An 8,968-nucleotide genomic window follows, 5' to 3' on the forward strand; every position below is an offset into this window, starting at 1 on the left:
CTTTGTTAGTCTCTAAATATTGAAGCAGAGATCAAAATGATGAAAGAGCACTAAAAAAAATCATTATTGTAGACATAGGGAGAAATGGTTATGAAATTACTCAGGGTGTGCTATTGGTTAACTCATATATAGGAACAGAACTAAGAACAAAAGAAGAGTCTCAGCATTGTGTCATAGCAAAGAGAAAGAGAAAGGGTAGCTGCTGCGTTTTTGGTTTCCAAGACAGCTTTAGGAGTTGCAAAGCATTTCTTAGGAGAAATCTCTAATAATGGCCACCAGAATAGCTAGGCAGAGTTCAACAACTGGCATTTTGCAGCTTTCATCTTTGCACAGCCCATTTGAAACTATCACAGAAGTCACCAATATATTTCAGCCCAGATCAAGCACAAGATACAATTTTTCCACAACTAAAACAGAAGTATTTGTCTGCAGTGAAAGAATAAAACAGTAGCAGTGCAAGATCAATTCTAGCCCATGGATTCTGTTTCAAACTTAATAACATTTTTTAACTTTGGTCTTGCAAAAGGCAATAGCTCAACACTAACATCACCCACAGAAAAACAATACAACCATACCTGACCCCCAATATCAACAACCTTATCCAGGAGAGGGTATAGAAATGATGTAAATAGACAATGGTGAACCCTATGTATTTTTTGCAAGTTCCCAGTAACCTATAGATCAAGGATTGCCTAAGCCAGAAATGAATTTTTTATGAAATAATATTCCTGAACTGACATTTCCCATTAGTTTATTTGCTTTTTAGAGATCTGAAAGCTTCTGATATCTACTTTTTACTGCAGCCAACCACACCCTGCCTGACCGATGAACTCTATGAGAAGTTACCATCTTCTGTCTGTTCTAAATCTGAAACCTGATCAATCTTTTTAGTAACTTATAAGTCTTTTACAAGAAGAAAAAACCATGAATCCTCCTAGCTTATTTATCAACTCTGCTCTACCTGTTCTGTCATCATCAGCCCTAGCTGGGGCATCTCTAGTCAGTAATTTTCTCATTTGAAAGCGATGTCATACCATTGATCAGCTTTCTTGCCTCCTCAAGGACCTTTTGTGGTTCTCCTATATACTTCTTGTATAAGTTGAATTACTGCTACACACAGGATTTGCAGTTTGGAAAACAGATTTGGCCATTAACATAATTTTATTTCCTTTTTCTCTCCTACAAGTTCTCTTTCGGAAGTGGGGACAACTACTTCAGAGATCATCACCACGCCTGTAAAATGATGATTGTTTGCCTCTCATATATATCACCCTGTGTCTATAAGTACTGACTTTTTAGTGTCAATTGTGCCACTTGATCACGTGCTTATCCAAAACTGTGGAATTCCTTCCCAGGTCTTTGCTGTCAGCTTTTTCTTTTTCATTAGCAAACCTTATGATAACCACTTTGTATATGGTGTTTAATTTGTGTTTTAGGGCACACAGATATGCTGTTATATTAACATCAGTTGTAAATCAACACACTGACACGTTGTCATCACCAGTAGGCATTTGCAGTTAGAGTATATCCAGGTCTATACCATGAAACAATTACTGTTAGCTTGTTTTGCAAAAAAAGAAAAAAAACAGGTCTAGGGAAAAGCGTCCCTGACCACAGCAGGGGCGTTGGAACTAGATGATCTTTAAGGTCCCTTCCAAGCCAGGCCATTGTATGGTTCTATGACAACATTATTAACAATGTTTGGCTAAAGCGTTTTGAAATTCCCAACTTAGGATCAGTTGGTACTTTTGCTTGTAACTTTAGGGGGCTTATTTTAAAAGCTGACAGAAAAGGGAAATGTATGTTTGAATCTATATATTCATATGAAAATACTGATTTAGAATTAATATATTCAGTAAGAATTTTTGTTGAAGTTTTAGAATGTTTTCCAAATGAAGTGTTTTCTTCTATGTGAAGAACCTCCACAGAATTTTCAGTTACTTCAAGTGTTTTCATACATATCTAGTAAGTAAGCTTTGTTTTACTTTTAAGACCTCTTTTTCTTACATGTAAGAGTAAACATAAATGTTAATTAACTTTATAGCTGCATTCCTGCATTCAGTTGTTTTAATCATTCGCTTTAGAGGGTTGCAACTTGGCCATTTGAGCTTGTAGGCAATAAGAGTTTTCTCTGTGGTCTTGGAAGGTTAAAGGCAGAGACAAGACGAATGCAATGCCTATCTTTCAGAGGGAATATGGAGTGCCCAAAAACAGAAGACCCTTGGGTCTTCAGGTCTCAGAAAAACTATTTGAACCAATTTGTTTTTAAAGGGATTTGGAAGAAAGCAAGGGTTGCAGAGCCAGGGCTTGTTTTTTCTGAAACACATCAAACCTTCTCCAGCAGCATAATGGGAGCAAACAAACTCAAAACTGGTTTGAGAACTACAGTTCTCTCAGTAGAACTCACTGGCCATCTCGTGTCTTTGATGAAATGCCAGTAAAAACAAATTTAATCATTAATTGGTCTCTTACATGTGTACTTCTTAGCCATTATTAAGCCTGAGATCTTCTCAGTGCCACATGATTATCAATTTTGAACATTTTCATTAATTTAGTTCAGATACCATTTACTAAGCTTCTCAGTCTTTCTTAATGATATATTTTTTGAGGGTTTGATCTTTTTCCCACTTTGTTCTCACATTGTTTCTCTAATTGCCGCTGATTCAGCAACTTTATTTTTTAGATCGAAAGGAAGAACAAACAACTATTTTCAAGATAACTTTGGATCATGAAAACAAATATGGCCAAATGTGTGTAGCCATCCTGAAGTTCTTTATAACAGAGAATAAGGAAATATAAACAGCTTTTTAGGTATGTTTTGAATTCTTGGACTTCCTGGCAAGTAGGTTAATAAAATAACAGTAAATCTCTATGCTAATCTGGGGGACTTATGCTGTGGTCATGTATCTGCTTCATGCTGAAATGTTCTTGCATGTAAGGAAAGGATTATTATTAAAACATTTGTGAGATGTTCCACCCTTCACTTTTCCAGAAGTTGTATTTAATCTTAATTTTTAAAATACATTGCTTTAAGGTGACCTATGAAGTGAAGAACTGTGCCCTACTTTGCACTGGTTTTGCTGAATAAGCTTGAGAAATCTACTTTTAAAAAAACAAATTCCAAAAAAAACCCTATTTTTAACTTCAAAATAACCAGAATATCATCTGTCTTGGAGTCAGCATTGTTCTCTGGCATTGTGTTTGTGAATTAGCTTTGTTCAGACTCAACTGAATAACATTTTTGGAGAACTAAAAACAACCCATCCCTTTTGCAGCAAGATCAGGCAGCAGTGTACTAATCAGCTTAAAGTGCAGAGGCAAGCTTCTAACAAAGACAGCTTGTCTCCTAAGTGGTTAGGGCACTGGAATTAGATAACTAAGATATAAATTTATAGCCTATTAAATTATCCTGCATAAAATTCTGTCCCACTTCAGTTCTCTAGTTGTTGTTTCATTTCTGTTACCAGAAGCATAGAAGTTAAAGACATGCCATTCACTTCAATTGGTGAACAGTTCAGCAGTTTAGTCAATATATCAACAGATAACAGGAGGCAGAAATGTCTGAAAAAATAAGCAAGTACAGCTAAAGAAAGGAATCCAGCCTTTTTCTAAACCTCAAAAAAGCTAAGAAAAGTGCTGTGTTTTTTAACTCATGAACTGAGAACTACAGAAAACTTCAGTAAGTACAAATTCAGATTTTTCAGAAACAGATGTAGCAAAACTGACAGTAAAAGTGTCTGCAATTATCTAGCCCAGATAAAATTACAAGGCTATTCTGCTATACTGCTAAAGAACAGCAGTATATACATACTTCTGTACTCTCTTAAGTCACTAGAGAAATTTCCATTGACTGAAAGGGTAATTTCAGGCTTTATATTCATGCACAATTCCAATGGAAAAAGAAGCAGTCTTCATGCAGGAAAAAAAAAACAAACAACTATTAGTTGCTTGGAAGGATCTTAAATGAATACTATCTTTTTCAGATATCGTACCAGGCAGAGCTTTACTAAATTTCAGTCTGTCATATATTTTTACAGAATTCTGCACTGCATATCTATGGCAGTAAGAGCACTGCAGTTGGCATAGAAGATGCTGTTAATGGGAAGGTTGCTGTTAAACTAAGTACATGAGCAACTAATCTTTAGCTGAGAAAGAAGACTGCCAACAGGTATTTTAAAAATTGTTTACCTAAACAGGAAGAATATTTCTACCCCTACAGGGTCCTAGATGTTGTTCATGCATTGCTACTGATAGCAAAGATATATGAGCCGTAAGACTCATCTCTGCTAAGTTGCCATCTACTCTTCCGTAATGCTTATTCTTGAACCCACATTCATTCTTATTGCATTTGTTTTATAATTCACTAAAGGAAAAATGAAAACAAACAAACTATGAATCAGCCAAAAAGCAAATTTACTTCTTTTATATTATAAGAAATTGCGCTTTTTTATCCACTAGTCAGTAAATCTAAGCACATTATGCGTTTGTGAGAGAAATAAACATTGCCAAAACTTTATGTAGGTAGACCATTAGGAATAAGCCTGTGATTTTATGTTTTGCTATTGCTATTTAGCAATTGGGCTTAATCTATGTAAAACCTGTACTCAAAGCACAAATAATTACATTTGAAAGTACTTAAGCCATGTGTGTACTGAGATAACTGTTTATCGAGGTGACCAGAATTGTCTCATAGGCTCCTTGTCTTCTCTTGGCTGTCTTCTATCCATCTGTTTTCTTATACTTGGGACATGTCAGGTTTGAGCAATCCTAAATCTGTTCCTCTGATGCTTTAGGCCAGAAATCTGTATCACAACTATACCTAGGTCTGAACCTGATCTAATATCCCTGCTGCACTAGGCTGCTTTATCACCCTAGCTCTCACAGGATGCCAAGAGGATTGATGCCATCTCTCTTCTGGGCTTGTACAGCACCCAGCACATCAGGGATTTTGAGGTCTAGAACAAGGGCTCTCAGCTGCTATACATGTGAAAAGAATAGCCAAAACAGGGGCAATTCATGTATTGCCATCATCATTTAATTTCCCAGAGGCTTAGCTGATTTGAGAAACTCCATCTTACGGTGCACTTTTACATAATTGCCTTTCTCATGAGCTGCTTCCTGGACTGCCACTGGTCCCATCCCTGGCTAACTTGTTAATTAACGTTTTTTTTTGCTGACAACCAGGACAGGTTTAGCAAATTCCTTGGTGTCCACGGACAGTAATTTGAAAACTACTGATCATTACATTCACTGCTAGCAGAGAAAAAATCTGTATGCAGCCTTTTAATTCAGGTCTGCTGTAGACACCAAGTTTTTTTTATCATGGGAGGTCTTAGTTTTCCAACACTTACCTCAAATCTTTCGTAGCAATCCCACTTACAGATTATTGATATGTTTATCATGTTCTTTTTTATTTCAGTTTAAGCAGTCTTTAGCAAATACTGAATTCCCAGTAGACTATAACAGAAATTAACTACTTCTAAGTTAGACTGAACTTAGATGTGTATTAAGATCCAAGGTATTCCCATTCCTACGTGAGGATTAGGGAGACGTGTAGTAAAAGTTTGTAAAAGCTGTAGTAAGGGATTTCTGAGTCAGCTGAATTTCATTTACAATGTAATTGATCTTTATAATTCAAATTATTATTCCTTAAACCTTTTGAATTTAATTTTGTTACTTCTCTGCCTTTCATGCATCACTTAATTGCTTTTTGGAGAAAAATAATCAATGTAAAAAAATGCACTTCATGACTAATAAAAATGTAATTCCATAAAGATCGATTAAACTTTTGGGAAATATTCCAACCTAAAAGTAATAACTTTGGAAAATGAGTCTTCAGTTGAAAGGAAAATGCCACTGCAGTCAGGGCCTTTCTATTACTATCAAACGCCTTAAATACCCACACCTCCAGCTAAAGTCAGTGTGATACACATCTGTTCAGTATCTCCAAAAATCAGGCCCACAGAGCTCCTCCACTCTCCAGTTCTGCAGTATCACTCAGAAAAGTTTTGCTAATCTTACTGAGAGACACAGTCAAGGGGGACTCAGTTGCACCTCCTGGGGAACAGACGCTGCAGCTGGAATGAAATACAAGTAAACTGAATTTTCTCCCAGTTTGAATAATATATTTCACAGACAGTCTTCAGAGGATTTTTAAACTCGCTTTGGGTTTTCAATTAGTGCTACAATACCATTAAGAATATTTATACTGGCCCAGACCTGTCATACCGACCGTGGCCTCTTCCGCACTGACTGACACTACAAGAGACCAATTCCTCAGTAGAAAAGGACAGATTTTCCAAGTCCAGTTTGCTAAAAAGTATCTCCAAATCTGTCACAAGGTTCTCTCTTCCTTCTGGCACTTTATTTTAGCATTTACTCTCGTTATCTTGACTATTTTTCATATCTGCATCTGTTAAACTACTGTTTTTAATCCAAAGGAAAATCGGGGTACTGGAGATAGGAAGGACATTATAACAGTTCTGGGAGAGAAGAGGTTATTCATGTTCTCCACTGACAAACAGAAATAACAAGCAGAAATGTGGAGGTAGGAGCTACCTGCAATATCTCCCAGTGCTTCCTCAGGACTCTCAGCCCCTAAAGTCACTTCCCATTCTGTGCATGCCCCGTGAGAGACTGAAATGGCAATGGTTAATAACTAAAGGATTGGCCTTTGGAAAAGCATTGAGTGTTTGCTGTCCAAGGGAACAGCCCAGGTGCAGAGGGGGTACACATCCACCACCAGAGGCTACAAGCTGGCTTTTTAGCCAGATAAAGGAAGAGGCCAATAAGAAGTAGATCCTTCGAGGTGGGGTAATGCTTTTTATCATGCCCAATGTCCTCCCTTACACCACTGTCTGAGGTGAGAAAATTCCCCTCCAGGGAAGAAGACAGGGAGGCCCTACAGAGAGACCTCGAGAAATTAAAGGACTGGGCAGTCACCAACCGTAGGAAGTTCTGGATTCTGCGTCTGGGATGGGGCAACCCTGGATGTGTGTACAGACTGGGGAATGAGATGCTACAAAGCAGTGCCACAGAAAGGAACCTGGAGTCCTGGTTGATGGCAAGTTGAATATGAGTCAGCAGTGCCCTGGTAGCCTTGAGGGGAAGCCGTATGAGGAGTGGTTGAGGTCACTTGGTCTGTTCAGCCTGGAGAAGACAAGACTGAGGGGATACCTCATCACAGTCTCCAACTTCCTCATGAGAGGAAGAAGAGGGGCAGGTACCAATCTCTTCACTCTCATGACCAGTGACAGGAGGGAATGGCCTGAAGTTGTGTTAGGGGAGGAGGGCAGGTTTAAGTTGGATATTAGGAAAAGGTTCTTCACCCAGAGGGTGGTTGGGCACTGGAATTGACTCCCCAGAGAAGTGGTCACAGCACCAAACCTGATAGAGTTCAAGAAACATTTGGACAATACTCTCAGGTGCATGGTGTGACTCTTGGGCATAGTCCTGTACAGGACTAAGGGTTGGAAACAGTGATCCTTGTGGGTCCCTTCCAACTCAGCATATTCTGTGATTCTGTGATCCTGTGAACTACACTGACATGAGAGGCAGCTGTCATGTCTTAGACGGTGTAATAAATGACCAAAGACCCCCAAAGTGCCCCCAATACTCATTTCTGGGGTCTTCCACCAACCAGAGGACTACACATGACCCACAGTGTTGCAACAGGCAGTGTAAAACTCCCCCCTCGAGGGGAGGCACCTGGGTGTTCCCACGTAAACATGAATGTATATTAACCAATAATCCCAACAGATCAAGACTGCAACCATTACTTGGACCAAAGGACATTGAAATTGCAACAATCAAGTCTCGTCACTGGATCTACAGATGGTGATATTTTTCTAGTCTTATCCTTTCTTTCTTTTCCTTATACATTTTCTTCAGTGATATCTTTATGCTTTTATATTGCTGCATTCCTATAGCTACATATCTCCTTTCCATTGCAACCAAATTGTTCTAAAATAAACCTTACACGCACACACATATATATTTACACACATATTTATAAACTCTGATCATTCAGTGTCGTTTCACTCTAATCTGTCCTAAGGGATCTATTAACAAGAACCTGAGTTACCCTCACGTTCAGGGGCAGATCATAACAGCCCCCCAACACAAGGGCTTTTCAGTATTTCCAATGGCTTTGGTTTCAAATTCCTCCATGTCCGCTCCCATATCCTAAGGAGCTTGCTTGCTCTTTGGCTTCCCATTTTAGCACTCAGGAGATGGTCAGGGCTCTGTCCAGCTGCCAGGACTGCCACCAGAGCTTTGGAGGCAAACCCTCACTGTGCCTCTCCTAGTTACTGAAACCTCAGAAATCTTCTTATTGACCACCATGTGAAGTCTGGCCCAGACTATTCCCTCCCTTCACTCTCTGTTGCAAGTGTGTGCTCTTTCACATAATGCAAATCTACCTAAAGGGCACTCTGAAGGCAGAAAAATAGCATACACGTTAGAAAAGTCAGAGGTAAGGTTCCTTATTCTTGCAAAACTTATAGGAATACTTTTTTAAGTCCCATAGCTTAATTCCACCAAGTCTGAAAAACTATCTCCTTTGAAAATTTTAAATCTGGCATATTTCAGAAAAATCTCTTTGTTCTTTTTTTTTCTTACAAGGTAGTGATAGCAGAATTTCTTTATCTGTCATCTCTAAACTGTTAGTTTTTTCATTTTCTCGCCTTGACCCTTGTACAGGTCTGACTAAAATAGACACTCCCCATCCTTTCAGCATCATAATTAGAGAGATTTTCAAACAATCACATTAGGACCTTTTTCTGTATTGACCTTCAATTTAGCCGTATCCTTCCTAAGATAAGAAAGCAGACCCCTGTGCAGTAGTTCATGTGGGAATAACAGTATATATTAATATCTATTTCCTTCTTTATCCACCTCACTTTCTTGTTTACTTCTATCAAAGCACTGTGAGCACTGATTCTCATCGGACTGTTCACAAAGTTATGCA

The 8,968-nt window shown here is 38.5% G+C and overlaps 1 long non-coding RNA gene across 1 annotated transcript; it reads left to right on the plus strand.

Moving 5' to 3' along the window:
- The first annotated feature begins 2,582 nt into the window (after positions 1 to 2,582).
- Positions 2,583 to 6,725, plus strand: LOC113968224. The gene is made up of 3 exons (XR_003534436.1): positions 2,583 to 2,842; positions 4,038 to 4,168; positions 6,441 to 6,725. It is a non-coding gene; the product is annotated as an uncharacterized LOC113968224 (long non-coding RNA).
- The last annotated feature ends 2,243 nt before the right edge of the window (positions 6,726 to 8,968 follow it).

The sequence above is a fragment of the Neopelma chrysocephalum genome, unplaced genomic scaffold, assembly GCF_003984885.1.
Source record: "Neopelma chrysocephalum unplaced genomic scaffold, ASM398488v2 Primary Assembly neopelma1_67, whole genome shotgun sequence".
NCBI classification, from domain to species: Eukaryota; Metazoa; Chordata; class Aves; order Passeriformes; family Pipridae; genus Neopelma; species Neopelma chrysocephalum.